A 21,394-nucleotide genomic window follows, 5' to 3' on the forward strand; every position below is an offset into this window, starting at 1 on the left:
TGGAAGTAAACAAAGCCTGATTTGACATGCTTGACACTCGTTCACTCAACAGTTGACAGTCATTCAAGTTATAGCGATCCAAACTAGCTAATGATGTGGGAACACAACCTCAACGAAATTCAAAAGGGTGAAATAACAGTACCTTTACCCTCCGCAGTAGTTGATTGGGAGTATTATAATAATAATAATCAATATTCAATACTCATCAAGGCATGGTGACAGACAGTTGTGCGAGCTGACAAACAAAATAAAAAAATACACACTTAGTCATTGTGCTTTGGTCGGAGTTTATTCAAAATTATAAATGAATGTGCTTCTTGAATACATTAACTGGCACATTTGGAATTCTGTCAACACAGGCTTTGATCCTGAGTTTAGGTGTAACATCAGTAGCGAACAGCCAATCACATGCTGATAGAGTTTATAGAACATTAAGAATTTAAACAAATGTATACAGGAAGATTCGTCGTCTTTTGGGAGGTGATGGAAACTACAGTCGTTGGCAGGATCAGAGACGGGCTCTGGCAGGATCACTCTGATTTCGTTTTCAGCTTATGTTCAAAACAATCACGTTTAAGCCACTGAATTAGTTTAGTCCGGTTATACATACAACCGTGAACAGCACATGTTGTCCCTGAGCTCCGTAACGACATCTCTCATAAAGATTTGCGTCTTTAAATAGTAAAATAATTCTCCGAAAAACAGCTAGCCTCTTCGCTAACTAACACACAAAATACCATTGGAATGCTACTTCCGCCGCGTCACCGGAAGTTTCACCCACTTTATTTTTTACAGGAGCGCCCCTCGGAAACTTGTGGATAAAGACGCCGGGAGCAGACTCGAGAGAGAGAGAGTAGGCCTACATTAAATCTTATTGAATAATATAAGCTTATATTATATTTTATTGTCACACTTTAATGGGAAAATGAATTTATCAAATGAAAAAATCAAACACAAACATGTAATGTTTTTATTTGTACACATAACATTGAAACTCTGTAGTGTGTTGTGGTTGCTCCATCTGCCAGAGCTTCCAATATTATGAAGCTGCAGACTCGGAGCCTGCATCTACAGTCCCCCACCGAGAGTCCCGCATTCTCAGACCCTTCGTTTTTCGAACACAGCGCCTCCTGCTGTTCAAAAGATCCCGCACACAGAGTACAGCACACGATTATCCAAATGCAATTAAAAACAATAGGATGCAATATTACGTTCTCCAAATAAATTATCCAATAAATATTTGCGTTCCCTGCTTAATGCATGTGCCCAAAAAACTAATTTTTACTGATGGAAGGGATATAATTACAGATTGAACTATCTTCAGAAAAATAGTATGTGATATTATATTGCTACAATGTTTTTTTATATTTTTTTATTCAAATTCCAATTTTTCTTTCAGCTCAACCTATAATGGTCTAATTAACATTACCATGCTAACATTACAATATCCGTTTTTTGATATTTTGAATGCGAAGCAAAACAAATCAGAATAGACAAAACACCAATAAAAAATAATTCTGTACTTTATTTAATGATCACCTAAACATCATCTTGCTGTAAAAAAAAAAGGAAGAAAAAACTGTGTTCGTGACTTTTCTTTTCGTCTTCAATTGCATTAAAAAAACCTCATTTATAAGTCGCTTTGCATAATCATAAAATATGATATGATATGTTGCTGGATTCGGCAGGGGCAACTCCATCGATGTATGGTGTACCCTGGAACAGCTTACAACATAGGACCGATAGCACATGTCTTATGATGTTTCAAAAAAAAAAAAAGAAAAAAGATGTTTGCAAATGTTAGCTACCATGTTGCACTGCTCTGTTGAAGTGTCCCTTGAGATGTTTTTGAACTTTGGACAACTTTGTGGGTTTGAAATATATGGGGGCACAAAATGGGCAGTGAAAATAACTGCAGCATTTATGACATTTCTACAAAAAGTCCAAGGTTAAAGGCTATCGCTAGCTATCTAAATATTTTTTGGGGGGGAAGAGGGCGAAAAAACATACATTAACGGCTCAAATCTTGTTACAAACTATCTTTACAAATACTAAATGGACTATTCATATGTTGTATCGATGAGCTAAATTAGTTTTATTATAAAAAAGAAAAGGCTACTACGATTCGCTAAATAAAATTGAAGATAGCCTACTCACGTTTTGGCTTAAGTTCTTCACATGTTCTTCACATGTTTATCCAATACAATTTGATAGGAGGCGCTGTCTCGAAAAACGAGGGGTCTGAGAATGAGGGGCTCTGGGTGCAGGGGGACTGTAGATGCAGGTCTCCGAGTCTGCAGCTTCATACTACTCAGAGCTTCTGGCTGCTTTATTTTAAATAAGCACCAGATGGCGCTGTTCTCGACACTCTTGAATCTTTGAATCTTTTCCCGGAACAGTCAGGGGAAAGCCTCATTGCTTCATGAAGCTTCATTTCCCCATCCCTAGCTCCTAGGGCCATACGACTGTAAATTTCATCCAGTTTAGGCTGGAGGTTTAATATCTTCTGTCTATCATCTTCAGTTGGGTTTGGCCTATTGCAATAAAAAATTAAGTGATTAATAATGTCTACTTCTTGTTTCTCACTATCTTTTTTAATTATTTTACAGAATGAGATGGTAAATTTGCGTATTTTATATTTTAGGTATTCCCACTTTTTGGTAGCAGTTGTTAGCTCCTTAGAATTGGTAATTTCTTTAATTAACAATTTGATTTTCTGGCAGTAGTCATTATTTTTGAGCAGGCTGGAATTGAACTTCCAATAAGTGTGTGAGTGGATATTGTTATCATTGGGTTTGATCTGTAGTAAAATAACACTATGATCGTTTAGTGGTGCAGCAGAAATATAAGAGATAATATTATAAAGCAGTAAATTATTTGTAATTAACCAATGGTCAATTCTGGATTTAAAACTGTGACTTGAACTAAACCATGGGTATTTAAATATTCCTGGATTTAAATGTCTCCAAGTATCAACCAAGTTATTTTTTTCACAAAAGTTTGTGAATATGGTGTTTGGGTGGCTAGCAGAGTGTCTGCGAGGGTATTTATCAAAAAAATTCATCATGAACTAGGTTAAGATCACCTCCAATTATGATGTTATCAGTTGAGTGAGTTCATTTAAGATTATCTAAATGTAAGCCAATTTGTTCAAGTAGCTTTCGGTTTTCTCTTGTAATATTATAGCCATAAAGGTTGACTAAGATGAATTTCAGACCATCAATGTTTATGATAAGAATCAGCCAGTGACCAAACTCATCTGCCTTATGGGACACAATTTGACCTTTGAAGTTATTTAGGAGGATGGCGACACCTGCTGACTTTGAAGTGCCATGACTAAAGTAAGCTTCATCTCCCCATTGTTTACACCAGAAGGTAATATCATCGACATTAGAATGAGTTTCCTGCAAAAAAATTTTATTAGACTTCTTCCCCTTACAAAATAAGAAAATACTTTCTCTTTGTCATGTCTTTTAAACCCCTTGCATTAACAGACATTAAAGAGATGTTACTCTTTAAAGTGAACATAGGTAAAAACAAAATAACAAACAATCAACAATGGATAACAGAACTTAAACAACAGTAGAGTTTCCTATTAGGAAAATGTAATAGTAGCAAAACCCTGAGAACACGTTATCATTCAAACTCACTTGTTCAAAAACCGTGGAACGTTGTGTCTATGGCAAGACTCTTTGGCCATTAATGAAAGCATGGGGACCCCGAAACACTGTCTTTAGACCTGCCTTCCTCGCTTGTTCGACTTTCGGCCACACAGCCATCCGTGCCACTCTGTCTTCTTTGGTGAGGTCCTCTGCGAATCGGATGTTGAGATCCTTGCAAACGGAGTGAAGTTTGGTGATGCGCCAGAGTTCGTCCCTGAAGTGTCGTCCTGTGAACTGCATGATGATCTGACGAGGGCGGTTGGTGTTACTCGGCCCCAGACGGTGTACCGAATCCAGGATGAGCTCCTTTTTTCCACTTCTGCTGCTCTTTTTCCAAGCTCCGTGTTCATCTCTTTCTGTTTCACCTCGACGTGCAGTTTCTGGGACTGTTCCTTACAATCTTTGATTTCCGCAGAGTTTAACTCTACCGCTTTCACGATGTTGGCTATGGTCAGTGTGTTCTGCTTTAGATCCTCTTTGAAATCTTGCATCATGTTTTGAAGAGTGCCGATAGCAGCCAGGATTGCCGCGTTAGATGCGTCATCTATATGGGCGCCAGCAGCTACGACGTCGTCTTGTTTTGACTTTTTTGGTGGTGCCGGTGGTTTGGAAGGCGATGTTAGGCTATTTTTGGACCTTTTACATTCGTTTCCATACTTTCTGTACCACAGTAGTCGTGTGCTTGTAGAGCCTTCATTTTAGCATTAGTTTTATAGCTAGCCATGTTATGGTCTACAATAACGCTCTCCAAGAAGTGCACAGGGTTACTTACACGTTTCTAAATTATTAGGATAAGTTCCCAACGGTTTTACATTTAATAACTTAGGATTTTGATAAGTTAAGTACATTCCATTGATTTCAAAGGTTTTTCTACTCTGAGCTATTCACAGATCGTCCGCTCTCTCTGCCATCTTGCCACGCCCGTCATTCATCCAAAGGAACAACAGGTCCCACAATAGGGGATTATCACGCTTCCGGGTTTCATGGGCGGGATTTGTCAACTTTGTGCATGTCCACTTCCGACGCAGTTCAACAATAACTGAGACGAATGCTATATATGTCACTGCTCTGTTCCACTTTGTAAATCTAACCAACAACGCCAACCCTACTTAAGTTTTCATGGATTCCCGACTGAATTGAGTATAAGGAATAAGTGGATTAAAACTTTAAAATAAAACAAGGTTGCATGTTTATTTGCAGCCGGCACTTTAGTGAATCAGACTAATTTACCAGGGACAACGTATAAATAAACTTAGTGTAGTCCGTCATCAGTTCGCGAGTGAGAATGGTAATTCAACGGAAGTTTTTTTTTTTTAAATTGAACTTTAACTGAATCCGGAAGTACTACGTATCAGCGTGATAATCCCGGATTTGAATTTTGTTTAATGCATCTGAAAGTCCCTGCGCGCCCCCTGGTGGTGGAGTAATAAGTCTCATTGCAGCAAACCACCTCACCCTGGCTACGGCAGTTCATTGGAACGAATGCGTCAATAGAGCCGCCATCTTGAAACAGGGGAGCCCCTCCACTTTAATTCATCAGTGTCAATAGCTGTGTCCCAATGTGAAGGCTGCATCCTCCGAAGTCCGTATTTGAAGGACGCTTGGCCGTATTTGAAGGCCGATTGCGTCACAGCCGCGCGACGAAGGACGCATCCGCGAAGGCCGCATTTAAAGGCCGATTGCGTCATCGCGGTGAATGAAGGCTGTCCCAATTAGCCTTTCGCCGAGCCCCGCCCCCTTAGTTACTGCTGCTACCTCCGTCAAACAAATGGTCAAACACGGGCAGCGCGACAGATTGCCATGACGGCAAAGGGTATTCCCGTGCGTGTCAGTGACCTTTTTTGGAGCAATACCTCCGCGATATCAAGCAAGATCGAAGCAAAAGGGGTTACGGTATGCGGTGGAGGGATTTATTCCAAATATAAAATTAAGAAATGAATGAGACACGACTAATATTGATGCTAATGCTTACCAGTCTCAAGAAAAATCAGAAAAACCCCATGACCATGCAAAGTTACCTCAAATGCAACCAGCACAGCCTTGAAGATTTTATAAACTGGTTCAGTGGCTAATTATTTGGAGTTCGAAATATATAACTTGCACTGCATATTTATTCAGTTTGCCTCCGATACAGGAGTAGCACGTTCGCTTTAACAAGCAGGTTGTTCATTACCACAGCAACCGATTGCGTGTCATGCTCATGCTGAATGCGATTTTCGTGTTTAAAAAGTAACTAACGTTATGCATAAGAGACGGAAAGAGGCAGAGAACCATACGTTATTTAAGGTTATTTCTATTCGTTACGATATTGATATATGAACTGATGTTGTCATGTAAGCTTCATGCTTTCCCCGTTGCGAACGTCCTCTAAACTGTAGTCTACGGTGCTGCACTGCTAACTTAGCTGACTGCTGCTCATTTTCCCAGAGAATATCATGGTATGTTAACAACAACCCTTTAGAAAATGTACAGTAAGTCCTTTGTGGATCCTCTTGATCTGCTTTCTCCGTGCTTCTTTGACTAATCTCAGTCGCACGCACGCTGCACGCGAGACGAGTTAACCATGTTCGACACATTTAACTGGAATTGGGGCGTCCACACTGTTTAATACATCTTAGGTACCGCTCGCGTTGTGTTTTGGGCTTTGGAAAGGGAAAAAACACAACTTCTCCAGACAATCTCTCGGGGTATCATGTGTCCGATTTACAAACACCGTGGGCGCACCGCTTACTGTTTGACGGAACAGCTCACACAGTAACGGTTGCTATGATGTGTGATTGGACAATGGCCATTTTGTGGGAGGGGCCGGCGAAAGGTCAATTCAGTTATTTTTTATATTTATTTTTTTTATGCTTTATTGTGAACATCAAGTAGCATGTACATTGTAATTTCTCATACAACATATTTCACATTCCTCAACAAGAACAGAAAATAAATAAAATAAAAATAAAATAATTAAAATAAAAAATAAAAAGAATGAGAGCTAGGGTACATAAATATCAGTTTACCAGCAGATATACATTATATATATATACATTTATCAATTCCAAAGCGTATTCTAATGCAATATAAATACATAGAGTATTCTTTTATATATCAGCATCATTAATTATATTTGTGAAACTATTATATATGTGAAATTATATTATATTATGTGAAAATGTTCAAGGATGAGCATATATTAATCATTTTAATTGCTTTACTATTTTTAGATTTTGACATCACACCTACATACATTTTGATCTCTTTTTCAAGTACCATAAAAAGAGGTCTGTTATTTGTAAACTTGCATTTATGAATGTGAAATTTACATAAAAATAAAATAAAATTTATAATAAAACCGACATCCTTTAAGGAGTGATCCTCGATATAATAGCCCACAATCACATATTTGTAAGACAATTTAAATGTTTTTAAAATATTATTAGCAATGAAAATCTCTACATTGTTCCAAAAAAGCTGGGTATAATGGCAAGACCAAAACAAATGAGAGGTCGTTTCAGTGGAGCATTCACAGAAAGAACATTTTAAGTCAATATTAATTTTAAATTTTTGTAGAAATATTTTTGTAGGATAAACTCTGTGAATTCATTTATAAGAGATTTCTTTAACTTTATTTGTAAGGAGGAATTTGAGGTAATGACCAAACTTACAAAAAATATTCCATATTCCATAACAGATGGGGGCAGTATACCTCCAGAAAATGTGTTGTGCCGCGGCCGCACGCACTCACGTCTTCAAACAACACAAGCGAGCGCTGTTTTGCTCTCTTTCTCCGCATATTATTCAAATCATTTGTCACGATAGTAAAAGGTCGGAAGACCGCAGTTTCACGTGGAGCATTTGGAGATTTTTAGAGATCAGAGACTCAATGAACAACATCTCAACACTAAATGATGAAGACCGACTCATAGACGCTTGTCTCAAAAACAAGCTGTTGCATTTCGACGATATGGGAAAATAAAAGCCTGCGGGCTATTATTTTAAGTTTACGGTATTCCTTTGTTCATATTACACTTTTATTGTTAGTTTGAATTAATTTGACAGACAGCAGCGCACGTGAACCGATCGTCTCTACTAGCTAATGGAAAAAGAACCCGAACACTGTTGAAAGATACAGTATACTACAACTTACCAAAATGTATTCCTCATGCGTGATATCGACCAATCATTTTTTGAACTCTTCCCTGAACTGAAATGTAGTATTGGGCTGTATTTCCACACGACTGACATCAGGTTCAAGTACACACAAGCCTGCGCGAGCGCGACTCACTCGTGTACTGCAGTTTGGCTGGTGGTAACGTTGCCCGCCTGCATACCGCCTCCCATGGCCGGAACTGGTATTACGACACCTGCCGGGCCGGGGCTAGTAATTTAGCATGCTAATTTAGGTTTATATCTCGGCAGCACTATAACTTGTCGGTTTTTTAATTACATCATTGCACTTATTTCTTCTCATTCTTTTGTTGCGTGTAGCTCATTTTTTTTGGATATTTTTACCTCAATTATTACAGATGGCACCTTTAAACCCACAGAAACAGATATTGCCAACATAAGTGTTTTCAGGTCTAGTAGGACAGACGGAGAGTGTGGATGTACATGCACTGCTTTGGAACAGCATCTGTACACCTGCAGGTATTGCCTTAGTAAGCACCTTGAATTCTTTTAATTTAATAGGAATGTTGTACTTTGAGATAAAGTCTTCAAAGGTAAATAAATTCCCTTCATTGTTGAATAATTGATTCACTAATAGCAATCCATTACTAAACCAATTATGGAAAAATAAAGACTTATTTCTATTCAAGATGTTGGCATTATTCCAAATAAAAAAACTATGAGGTGAGAAGTTGTGTTTATAAATAAGACTCCAATTAGCCAGTACTTGATGGTGAAACTTAGAAAGTTTAATTGGTAGTTTTTCAATTTTGTAATTACACATCAAAAGAAATTCTAGGCCACCCACATGAGAAAAGATAAACCGAGGAATTAAATTCCAAATAGATGAAGAGTTTTGAATGTATTGTCTTATCCAATTTATTTTAAAGTTACAGTTTAGAGAACCAAAATCAATAAAATTCAACCCGCCTTTGTCATATGAATTCAGTATTACTGATTTTTTTATATAATGAATTTTGTTTTTCCATAGAAATTTTGTCAATATACCGTCAATTTGTTTACATGTGTGTTTGTCAACAAAGATCGATTGCGCGGCATATGATAATCGAGAAATGCCCTCTGCTTTAGTAAGCAGAACTCTGCCCTTGAGTGATAAATCTCTTAGCAACCAATGATTCAATACCTTACGTGTCTTTTCAATAATTGGAAGAAAATTGGAAGCGCATCTTGTTTTATCATCTTTGATTATTTTAACTCCCAAATAAGTAACACTTTCACTTACAGGAATATTACAAATTAAGGACTCCAGACAATTACCAACTGGGAGTAACTCACATTTGTTTATGTTAAGGCGAAGGCATGACGCTTTAGAGAAGGGCTCAAGAGTCTCTAATGCTACCGCAACCTGAGAGGCATCCTTTAAAAACAAAACAGTGTCATCAGCTAACTGACTCATTACAACTTCAGTGTCATCAATAGTTATTCCTTTTAAAGGGCTTTCTCTGATATGTAAATTTAGAAGCTCAGTAGCTATCAGAAACAGATAAGGGGATATTGGGCATCCCTGCCTGACTCCCCGATTCAGAGAAAATCTAGGAGAGGTACCACTACTGAGTTTAATAGAGCTATTGCAGTTAGTATAAAGCATTTTGATAGATCTACAAAAGAAGTCACCAAATCCCACCTTGCGAAGAGTCTGAAACAAAAATTCATGCTCCAGGGAATCGAAGGCTTTATAATAGTCTAGAGAATAAAGAAGAGAATAAGACTATCATTACAGAGAAACTCAGAATAATCTAATGTCTAAAACCAGACGTATATTATTAAAGATGTGCCTTTTTAGTAAAAAGCCAGATTGGCATTCATCAATTAAGTTATTTAAAACACATTTTAATCTTTTAGATAAAACCAAAGCAATAATTTTATAATCGTTATTTAACAATGTAATTGGCCGCCAATTATCAATTAACAATGGATCTTTATTAGGTTTTGAGATTAAAGTTATAAGTCCTTGACACAGAGTCGGAGGAAGCAGGGCACTTTCTACACTCTCTTTAAAAACTTCAAGCAAAAACGAGGATGAAAGTCGTTAATCCGTCTGTTCCCGGTGAGTTATTGTTTTTCAAAGAGTTAATTGCATCGGTAATTTCTTGTAAATTAAGTGGTGCTTCACATATATTGTACACTGTAAAAAATTTCTTGTCAAATTAACAGTAACTTACTGGCAACAATTATCCAGTACTTGCTGTATTTCATTTAACAGTAAAATTGCCGTAACACTAACTACAGTACTGTTAAGCATACTGCAAATTAAATAACATTATTTTACTGTAATTTCTTACCATATTAAAGGACAGAATTACACTGTTAATTTTTAATAATACTGTATAGTATGAAATGTTATTGTATTTATTTTATAGTGCTACTGTGTAACTGTCACGAGCTGAGGTGGTGGAGTGCAAGAGTGCAGGCAGAAGTAGCGGGAGGAATCCAGATAAACAATGAAACGTATTTATTTTCAACATACAGGCAGGAGGACAGGGTTTCACAGAGGTAACATTCAACAACGACCGACAATCATGGGTAAAACAGAGGGAACTAAATACACAGAATAATCAAACATAATGGGGTGAGAACAGGTGAAACAGATGATGATGACGAGGAACAGGTGGCTGATGAGGGAGTGCACACGGGATAGGGTGACGAGAGGATCCTGGGAAGTGTAGTGCTGAAGACAAGACAGACTGGTGCAGACGGAGGACTGTGACAGAACTCCCCCCTCCCGGGAGGCGTGACCTCACGCCGCTGAACAGAGGAAGGAGGGGGGACGAACTGAGGGCTGAGAGGGGTGTGGCCAGGGTGGAGCAGGCTGAGGGCGTGGCCAGGGCGGAGCAGGCTGAGGGCGTGGCCAGGGCGGAGCAGGCTGAGGGCGTGGCCAGGGCGGAGCAGGCTGAGGGCGTGGCCCGGGCGAAGCAGGCTGAGGGCGAGACCCAGGCGAAGCAGGCTGAGGGCGAGACCAGGGCGAAGCAGGCTGAGGGCGTGGCCAGGGCGGAGCAGGCTGAGGTCGAGACCAGGGCGAAGCAGGCTGAGGGCGAGACCAGGGCGAAGCAGACTGAGGGCGTGGCCAGGGCGGAGCAGGCTGAGGGCGTGGCCAGGGCGGAGCAGGCTGAGGGCGTGGCCAGGGCGGAGCAGGCTGAGGGCGTGGCCAGGGCGGAGCAGGCTGAGGTCGAGACCAGGGCGAAGCAGGCTGAGGGCGAGACCAGGGCGAAGCAGACTGAGGGCGTGGCCAGGGCGGAGCAGGCTGAGGGCGTGGCCAAGGCGGGGCAGGCTGAGGGCGAGACCAGGGCGGAGCAGGCTGGACGATCTCCGGCACAGGCTGGACGTTCTCTGGCGCTGGCTGGACGGTCTGTGGCGTTGGCAGGACGGTCTCTGGAGCTGGGCTGGTCGGGCCCAGCGAAGAAGAGAGCTCGGCCTCGGAGAGACTGGACGGAACCAGCAGTGATGAGCGTTCAGTCTCAGGAGGACTGGCCGGAACCAGCAGTGAAGAGCATTCAGTCTCTGGAGGGCTGGACGGTACCAGCAGTGAAGAGCATACAGTCTCTAGAGGGCTGGACGGAACCAGCAGTGAAGAGCATTCAGTCTCTGGAGGGCTGGACGGAACCAGCAGTGAAGAGCATTCAGTCTCTGGAGGGCTGGACGGAACCAGCAGTGAAGAGCGTTCAGTCTCTGGAGGGCTGGACGGAACCAGCAGTGCAGAGCATTCAGTCTCTGGAGGGCTGGACGGAACCAGCAGTGAAGAGCATTCAGTCTCTGGAGGGCTAGACGGAACCAGCAGTGAAGAGCATACAGTCTCTGGAGGACTGGACGGAACCAGCAGTGAAGAGCATTCAGTCTCTGGAGGGCTGGACGGAACCAGCAGGGAAGAGCATACAGTCTCTAAAGAGCTGTACGGAACCAGCAGTGAAGAGCATTCAGTCTCTGGTGGGCTGGACGGAACCAGCAGTGAAGAGCATTCATTCTCTGGTGAGCTGGACGGAACCAGCAGTGAAGAGCATTCATTCTCGGGTGAGCTGGACGCAACCTGCAGTGAAGAGCATACAGTCTCTGGAGAGCTGGACGGAACCAGCAGTGAAGAGCATACAGTCTCTGGAGAGCTGGACGGAACCAGCAGTGAAGAGCCTTCAGTCTCTGGAGGGCTGGACGGAACCAGCAGTGAAGAGCATACAGTCTCTGGAGGGCTGGACGGAACCAGCAGTGAAGAGCATTCAGTCTCTGGTGGGCTGGACGGAACCAGCAGGGAAGAGCATTCATTCTCTGGGGAGCTGGACGGAACCAGCAGTGAAGAACATTCATTCTCTGGTGAGCTGGACGGAACCAGCAGTGAAGAGCATTCAGTCTCTGGTGGGCTGGATGGAACCAGCAGTGAAGAGCATTCATTCACTGATGAGCTGGACGGAACCAGCAGTGAAGAGCATTCATTCTCTGGTGAGCTGGACGGAACCAGCAGTGAAGAGCATACAGTCTCTGGAGAGCTGGACGGAACCAGCAGTGAAGAGCATACAGTCTCTAGAGAGCTGGACGGAACCAGCTGTGAAGAGCTTACAGTCTCGGGTGGGCTGGACGGAACCAGCAGTGACGAGCGTTTAGTCTCTGGTGGACTGGACGGAACCAGCAGTGAAGAGCTTACAGTCTCTGGTGGGCTGGACGGAACCAGCAGTGGAGAGCATTTAGTTTCTGGAGAGCTGGACGGACCCAGCGGTGAAGAGCATTCAGTCTCTGAAGAGCTGGACGGAACCAGCGGTGAAGAGCATTCAGTCTCTGGAGAGCTGGACGGAACCAGCGGTGAAGAGCATTCAGTCTCTGGAGAGCTGGACGGAACCAGCGGTGAAGAGCATTCAGTCTCTGGAGAGCTGGACGGAACCAGCGGTGAAGAACATTCAGTCTCTGGAGAGCTGGACGGAACCAGCGGTGAAGAACATTCAGTCTCTGGAGAGCTGGACGGAACCAGCGGTGAAGAGCATTCAGTCTCTGGAGAGCTGGACGGAACCAGCGGTGAAGAGCATTCAATCTCTGGAGAGCTGGACGGAACCAGCGGGGAAGAGCATTCAGACTCTGGAGAGCTGGACGGAACCAGCGGCGAAGAGCATTCAATCTCAGAAGAGCTGGACGGAACCAGCGGTGAAGAGCATTCAGTCTCAGGAGAGCTGGACGGAACCAGCGGTGAAGAGCATTCAGTCTCTGGAGAGCTGGACGGAGCCAGCGGTGAAGAGCATTCAATCTCTGAAGAGCGGGACGGAACCAGCGGTGAAGAGCATTCAGTCTCTGGAGAGCTGGACGGAGCCAGCGGTGAAGAGCATTCAGTCTCTGGAGAGCTGGACGGACCCAGCGGTGAAGAGCATTCAGTCTCTGGAGAGCTGGACGGAACCAGCGGTGAATAGCATTCAGTCTCTGGAGAGCTGGACGGAGCCAGCGGTGAAGAGCATTCAATCTCTGAAGAGCTGGACGGAACCAGCGGTGAAGAGCATTCAATCTCTGGAGAGCTGGACGGAACCAGCGGTGAAGAGCATTCAGTCTCTGGAGAGCTGGACGGGACCAGCAGTGAAGGGCATTCAGTCTCTGAGGATCTGGGCGGAACCAGCGGTGAGGGGAGTTTCGGCTCGGGAGGGCTGACGGTGCGCGCAGGTTCGACAGGGCTGACGGTGAGCGCGGGCTCGGCAGGGCTGACGGTGCGCGCAGGCTCGGCAGGGCTGACGATGCGCGCAGGCTCGGCAGGGCTGACGGTGAGCGCGGGCTCGGCAGGGCTGACGGTGAGCGCGGACTCGGCTGGGCTGACGGTGACCAGAGAAGATGAGGGTTCAGGGTTTGGAGTGGTGCTGGTGACTTCTTCCACGTAGAATGGGGATTCACAGCACACCAGCACCCACTCCACACAGGCGAGGAAATCATCTGCGGGACCGCTCCCTGGGAGGCGTGCCCGGGACCGCTCGCTGAGGCTGGCGATGTAGAAAACACACAGCGAGCGGTCCGAATAGTGAGTGTGGAACGCCAACTCCAGAAAGTCCCGGGTATGGGACTCCAGGGAACGGTCTTCCTGGTCCAGACAGAGGAGGCTTACCGCTGGAAGGTCCATAATTCTCAGTTAAATGTTGGTCGGTCGTTCTGTCACGAGCTGAGGTGGTGGAGTGCAAGAGTGCAGGCAGAAGTAGCGGGAGGAATCCAGATAAACAATGAAACGTATTTATTTTCAACATACAGGCAGGAGGACAGGGTTTCACAGAGGTAACATTCAACAACGACCGACAATCATGGGTAAAACAGAGGGAACTAAATACACAGAATAATCAAACATAATGGGGTGAGAACAGGTGAAACAGATGATGATGACGAGGAACAGGTGGCTGATGAGGGAGTGCACACGGGATAGGGTGACGAGAGGATCCTGGGAAGTGTAGTGCTGAAGACAAGACAGACTGGTGCAGACGGAGGACTGTGACAGTAACCTGTAGAAAATCCGTATAAATATTATTTTAACTGTTAATTGGAAATAGAAAAAAGAACAATTGAAGCTTTAACTGCACAAGGTTTATTGTGTATTTTCAAACACATTAGTGCATTTACATAATATACATTTAAATACATTAATACAATTAAATACATTAATAATAAAAATGTAATATAATACAATAAAAATCATGCATGACAATCATGAACAATTATGCATAAATACATGCAAAAATTATCATGAACAGGTAAAATAGAAAAGATTAAAGGGGTGCTATCTGATCAATCTATTAGAAAGATAGTTCATAGCAACTCATCCACCCACTCCCTGCTGGGGTAAAACAGCTTAAACTAGTCTAAGATTGTCTATTGGTTTGAGATAGACTGTCTAACTGGTCAGTTGCTGATTTTAAAGGGTTTTTGGCTGCTTTCTATCTAAGGGACCAGATTTGCAGGGCTGGGAGACACATATAAACTTATAAACTATAAAAGCTTTGACGAGTAAACCACCAATCCAGATGAGTATTACAAAATGACAAGTTATCCAGTGTCCTTTAAAAAAAAAAAACTAAACACAAAACAACCTCATCATGTACATATGCCATGAAAAACTTGCATTACGGTATTAATAATCATTTATATGCAGACTTATGTTCTAACTTTTGCAATAGGAAGTTTTCTATCCAAGCTTTTATGCAATTAAACCTTAAACTGTACAGCAACGTTTATTTTCACACAACAATTCTAAACAACTTGCAGATAGACAAAATTCACAGATGGATAATAATCAGTTTAAAATGTTCTCAGTGGGTCAGTACTGGACCAAGGTATAGTAGTAGTAGTTAGATAAATAGAATAATTAAATTAGATTAGATTTACAATTCATCGGTCGTCAAGATGGATAGGGATCTTCTTAACATGCACAGCTCACACCTGTGGAAAAGGAGAACAGACAAGACAGTTAAAATACAGTACGTTTTTGTTGTTGTTTTGGCTAAACAGCAAAAACAGACAAAATGATGTCTAAAGTGTAATTCACTTAATACTAAAATCTTGTTTGTTGGACTGTTGTTTAAAATCAATTCATTTACGATCACGTTAAAACGTAGGCTAAATTTTGCTTGTGTGATAGCACTACATGACTTAAAAAAAAGCTTGACAAGGCATCGTTCCCTTCAAATGAGTACATGTCAGTTTACACATAGTAAAAACAACAACAACAAAAAAAACAAACAAACAAAGATATTATAGCCGACAATACTGTAGGCTAAATGTCACACATAGTGTCACATGAGGTTGAAGCAGACGAGGTAGTAGGATCCATTTGCAGATTGACTTTATTCATACCACTCAAACTATACAAAGACATACTCAAGAATCAAGAAACAGGAATCAGGAACAGTAACAGTAAAACCAGCAAACAACATTAAGGACCCACAAAGACTGAACTAGACATACAGGCTTAAATACAAGAGAAAACAAGCTAACAAGAGGGTGTGGCTAATAGGAAACACCTGTGACAGACTAATAAACATAACGGGGAACTACTTAACATGAAACAATACAGAAACAGACTAGACTTGTGACATGCATGAAACCTTACAGAAACAGACTAGACTGTGACAAACATTAAACTAGGCAGAAACACAGACTAGCCTTGTGACATAACCTCCCCTTTAAAGAGCGTATACCAGACGCTCTTCAAATTATTGTCCAGAGTGTTAGTGAAACGGAGGCATTCTTGGGGCAGGTGGGAGTGCTAGGTCAATGGAGCAAACTGTGCCGGCGGCCAAGGCGGTGCACGCCGTATTTGCGACCAGGGTGGACCAGACAGTTCAGGAACAGCCTCGGGAGCTCCCTCCTGGGCAGCCTTGGAGTGATGCGCAGGTTCGGCTGGACTGACGTGAAGCGACTCGGGCTCGGCTGGACTGACGTGAAGCGACTCGGGCTCGGCTGGACTGACGTGAAGCGACTCGGGCTCGGCTGGACTGACGTGAAGCGACTCGGGCTCGGCTGGACTGACGTGAAGCGGCTCGGGCTCGGCTGGACTGACGTGAAGAGAGACAGGGTCGGCAGACGCAACGTGTACAGTCTCAGGGTCGATGGCCCTGATATGCTTCTGGACCAACTCAGAAGCGCCCACCGTGGCCTTAAGGACAGCCGCAGCAGCAGCGGCCTCAGGGACAGCCTCCGCAGCAACGGCCTCAGGGACAGCCTCCGCAGCAGCGGCCTCAGGGACAGCCTCCGCAGCAGCGGCCTCAGGGACAGCCTCAGCAGCAGCGGCCTCAGGGACAGCCTCAGCAGCAGCGGCCTCAGGGACAGCCTCCACAGCAGCGGCCTCAGGGACAGCCTCCGCAGCAGCGGCCTCAGGGACAGCCTCCGCAGCAGCGGCCTCAGGGACAGCCTCCGCAGCAGCGGCCTCAGGGACAGCCTCAGCAGCAGCGGCCTCAGGGACAGCCTCCGCAGCAGCGGCCTCAGGGACAGCCTCAGCAGCAGCGGCCTCAGGGACAGCCTCAGCAGCAGCGGCCTCAGGGACAGCCTCCGCAGCAGCGGCCTCAGGGACAGCCTCAGCAGCAGCGGCCTCAGGGACAGCCTCAGCAGCAGCGGCCTCAGGGACAGCCTCTGCAGCAGCGGCCTCAGGGACAGCCTCCGCAGCAGCGGCCTCAGGGACAGCCTCCGCAGCAGCGGCCTCAGGGACAGCCTCCGCAGCAACGGCCTCAGGGACAGCCTCCGCAGCAGCGGCCTCAGGCATGGTGGGCAAGACATGAACTATAACAGGCTTCGGGAATAGTGTGAGCTTGTGGGGTTCTTCACTTCCTATAAGCCCACCATAAATGGCGAACCACTCAATAAAAGGGCGAACCCAATATATTGTGCCAGAGTGTAATGTGGGGTATCGGGAGGCATGAGGAAATAAGGAAATGTATTAAGTCCCCGGCCAAAAATGTCCTTTAAGTCTGTGTCCTTAAAGTTCACTCCATGGCAAAACTCCAAAAATTCTCCCACATAATCCTCCATCAGGCGATTATCCTGGCGCAGGTGAAAGGGAAAATATGCTGGATCCTTGGTGAGGTGGGTCCTTCTGTCACATGAGGTTGAAGCAGACGAGGTAGTAGGATCCATTTGCAGATTGACTTTATTTATACCACTCAAACTATACAAAGACATACTCAAGAAACAGGGAACAGGAACAGGAACAGGGAACAGGAACAGGGAACAGGGAACAGGGAACAGGGAACAGGGAACAGGGAACAGGGAACAGGAACAGTAAAACCAGCAAACAACATTAAGGACCCACAAAGACTGAACTAGACATACAGGCTCAAATACAAGAGAAAACGAGCTAACAAGAGGGTGTGGCTAATAGGAAACACCTGTGACAGACTAATAAACATAACGGGGAACTACTTAACATGAAACAATACAGAAACAGACTAGACTTGTGACATGCATGAAACCTTACAGAAACAGACTAGACTGTGACAAACATTAAACTAGGCAGAAACACAGACTAGCCTTGTGACACATAGCTTTGTATTTTGGACAAAAATACAGCTTGGGCGCTTTCCGCGGTCCAATCACTGAGGTAACGTTATAATGGCAGAACGTCAGGAAAGAAAGAGGAATCGACACTTTAATTTTATAACAATAAATTCCGAATCCTAACCTTGGATGTCCGATTTCAGGATACATTTATCGATTATCAATTCCTAACCCATGTAAGTCATAAAATAATGAACGGGCAGGTGCTTCCACCGACTTAACGTGGTAAATAACAAAATTATTAGACCATTTTGACCTTATAAGAGGTTACATATGAAATATATGTTAATAAAATCACATTTAATCAAGTAAGTTAGGCTATCAACATAAAAGAAATCCGCGTCTGACTTATACAAACGTTATAGAACATTCCGCGGCCAGTTCTTTCTAACGTTAATCTGTTAACGTAAGTAACTCATATGGTTTGCATAAAAATATGAATTACTAACCAGATATGTATGGCGAAAACGTTGCCGACAGCGACGCGATGCACGGCCTGCGTGTTCTTACAGAGGAAAGGGAAGAGTTCTTCATAAAATGGCAGCTTGTTGTGGTTATTTTTCACGGTCATTTCGTACTAATGTATTTGAATTTACAGTAACATCCCAAATGGCTACATTGAAGAGTAGCCTATCATATACATATTATATTAAAATGTCTAGAATAGATTAAATTGAATATAGAAATCGTGGTCAGCTATTCTAAATAACTTTAAAGTTATTAGCTAGAATCCGTTTGCATACACATTATAAGAATTATTACTTACCAGAAGTTGCAGGTCGGCAGAAAAGACAGCAGCACCACTGACACGACAGAGAAACTCTTCCAAAGTCAAATATGCTCTCATGCACACCCCACTGACATAAATTATGTCATAAAGTATGACTGTTAATGGTCAACCAGTGCTACATTTTTATTTTAAATGTAAGAATAACATTAGTAGGCTAGCAATTTTACCCCCGTGGAACTGTGTGTGGTGTTTTTCGCGGTCAATTGCACTGCTGTATTTAGAATAACAGTAACTGATATTTTCCCAGGATGCATTGAAATTCTACAGTAACATACTGTCAACTGTGTGCACAGTACATAACTGTTGAAAAAACAATTTAATACTGTGAAAACAACTAAATCTACTGTAACTTACTGTACATAGATTATACAGTAAGAAACTGTTGAGAAACAGTAAACAGTATAATCCTGTGAAAACAACAGAAATCATTTACAGTGTACTCTTCATTATTATTCCGTTTCATATTATGTAAAGACTCCAAAAACTCAGTAGTAGATTGCTGACAGAAATTAGAGGCATACAACTTACTATAAAATTCAGAACAAAAATTTGCAATAATTTTAGGATCCTCTACAATATTATCCTTAATCCTTAATTTTTCAATGTGATTATTTTTAGCTTGTTGCCTCTCAAGTCTAAAAAAAATAAGCAGAGCTCTTTTCGCCCTCTTCGAGCCACTTCCTTCGAGACCTAACAAATGCTCCTTCCGCCTTTTGTTTGTAAATCTCTTCAAGTTTAAGTTTTTGTGCAGCAAGTTCAGCTTTATCAAATTCTGATAATTCTTCTACTCTTTTGGATACTAAAGTAGAGATTTTAAGTAAAATGTTATCCTCGTCAGCTTTTCTCTTTTTAGCAATTTCACTACAGTGCCTCCTAAAAAAAAATCCAACTTCAAATTTGAAAAGTTCCCAATTACTACAATATTTTTTTTTCAATTTTTGCTTTATTCCAATAAGTTAAAATTATTTTTTCTATTCCGGTGATTACTTCTATATGTTGAAGTACTGAATTATTTAACTTCCAATGCCCAGATTTTTTGGTTAAATTTACAGAAGAACTAAAGGGGATACTGATTGAAATAGCCTTGTGATCTGAGAATGGAGAAGGTATTATATCAGTAACAACATTAACCAAATCCTTAGACGTAATCCAATAATCAATCCTGGACTGACTAGATAAGGAGTTATTACTCCAAGTAAAGCATTGTTGTGTTGGGTGTGATTTTCTCCATGCATGCATCAATTAAAGAAAATTTTTCCATAAATGCAATTACATAGTCAGGATTTAGATTTCTAGTTTGAGGTGGCCATCTATCTAAACTGTTGTCCAGGACGACATTGAAATCACCTCCAAAGATTAGATAAGAGTTAGGATATAAGGCTAACATACAAGTCACCTGATCACCTAATCTATCAAAAAAGGCAGTATTTTCTCTTTGTAAATTGAAACCATATACATTAATAACAATACAGGTTGATTTTAAAGTTTCAAGGGCAAGTAAAATGTAGTGTCCCGACATATCACATTCAGAGCTTAATATTTTCCCTTTAAAACGATTTTTCAAGATACAAACCCCAGCAGAATGAGTAGTGCCATGAGCTAACCATAAATCTAGTCCCCACTGCGACCTCCAGAAATTAACATCTAGACTATCCGAATGGCATTCTTGCAAAAAACAAAAATCTGTATTAAAGCGCTTCAAATACAAAAAATTGCTTTCCTCTTAACAATGTTACGTAACCCTCTACAATTAAGAGAAACAATAGATAAAGACATAAACCAAAACTCTAAACAAAACACAAGTTAAATCCAGAAGATTCCTATAAAATATAGCAAATCTTAACCGATTACAACAGATGAATACCGGGATGAGAACAGCAATCCCTATTCAAAGCTAGGAATTATTTTTATTCAGTCTCTTCTCTTCCACTTTATAAGTGCTATTGCTTCTTTCTTAAATGTGAAAATCAAAACAATTGTACTAAAGTCTCAGTCTTATTCAAGTCTTGTATGGTGAAGAGTATCTTTCTCTCTTTTTTTGCCTCTTTTATAAATGTAACAAACAAAACATTTAAACTGGAGGCTCAATAATCAAGGAAATAAGGAAAGTACCTTTGTACGAACATGTTTGGGGTAAGATATTTCCTTCGAGTTTCATTCACAGTAAGGGCGTCCCTTGTAGTTTAAGTGGGTGGATGAATTTCAACGCCATCTACAAAATCACGGCCACCAACGAAGAAAGCTTTCTTGTTTTCCTTACGGGCTTTTTCGACAGCAGGCCATAATTTTAGTCTCATTTCTCTGTCGGCAGGAGACAAGTCCTCAGAGATCCTCAGGTGGTTGTTCTTTAGAAAGTCTGCATCTTTGGCATGGCACGCCAGACAGCATCCCTGAAGAACCGTGATGTGAACTGAAATATAACTGCTCTAGGAGTGCTGCTTCCAGGTTTAACACGACCAAGGCGATGTGCAACATCCACGACGTCAGGCAGTTTGTCTTTATGCTGCGGTAAGAGGCATTGGCATATTTTGATGACCTCGAAAACGGACATCTTCTCCATTCTTCTCTTTAATCCCCTGAATTCTTAAATTCCATCTGCGGGAATAGCCCTCCAACAACGTTAGACGTCTTTCAAGCACTTCGGCACACTTTTCAGCTTGTTTCAATCGAGGTTTCATGGCATTGACGTCTGCGCAGATAAACTTGATCGTTTCTTTTAACTCTGAGATTTGTTTTGAGTTGACACCGACTTCTGTTTTCATTTCATTTATTACCTGTGAGT

Source organism: Pimephales promelas, chromosome 18 (assembly GCF_988280905.1).
Source record: "Pimephales promelas chromosome 18, fPimPro1.hap1.1, whole genome shotgun sequence".
Lineage (NCBI taxonomy): Eukaryota > Metazoa > Chordata > Actinopteri > Cypriniformes > Leuciscidae > Pimephales > Pimephales promelas.